Source organism: Orycteropus afer, unplaced genomic scaffold (assembly GCF_000298275.1).
Source record: "Orycteropus afer afer isolate SDZICR_OR568_19922 unplaced genomic scaffold, OryAfe1.0 scaffold00672, whole genome shotgun sequence".
NCBI classification, from domain to species: domain Eukaryota; kingdom Metazoa; phylum Chordata; class Mammalia; order Tubulidentata; family Orycteropodidae; genus Orycteropus; species Orycteropus afer.
In genome coordinates this window covers 699,196-699,804 of record NW_006922259.1, presented here as the reverse complement: position 1 = coordinate 699,804, position 609 = coordinate 699,196, and positions in this window count along the sequence as shown.

Here is a 609-nt window from a genome sequence, read left to right as displayed (position 1 = left end):
TTTGGGTAAAAGTTTACAGAGAAAATTCATTTTCCGTGCAGCAGTTCAAGCACATTTTGTTTCAGGACATTGACTACAATTCCCCACATTTACCTTTTTTTGGTTATGGATTTTAAGTAGCATTCCATTTGGCTTCCTGTCTATCTTGCCCCTAAGATTGAATGTCTCCGCACCTAGCCTTAGCTGTCCCTATGAATTTGCTGATTACTAAGATTGTTATAGCCTCCTGGCTTAAATGCTTCCACTTGGCTTTGATGAATAATGTGTCCTCTGAGCCCTCCTCTAGAATGCAATCATTTGGTGGGGCTCTGGTCTACCTTAACATATTCATTGATCACTTCCCCTAGCACTTTTATTCCCTCTTATATCATCTTCAAAGAAAACAGTCATTTCCACTTCACTAAGCTTTGACCATTTCTTTTTCCAGACATCTAGGATCCATTAAGCAGTAAGTTTGATCCACTTCTTGCCCAGGTATTTAATACCGTCTCCTAAGAAAGTACTTATCCAGCCATGTATTCTGATTAAGAATTCTTGTCTATTCAGTCTTACATTCAGGCTCTTTAGATCAAGCACTTTCAAATGTAGCCCAATGGTATTCCCCTAGCA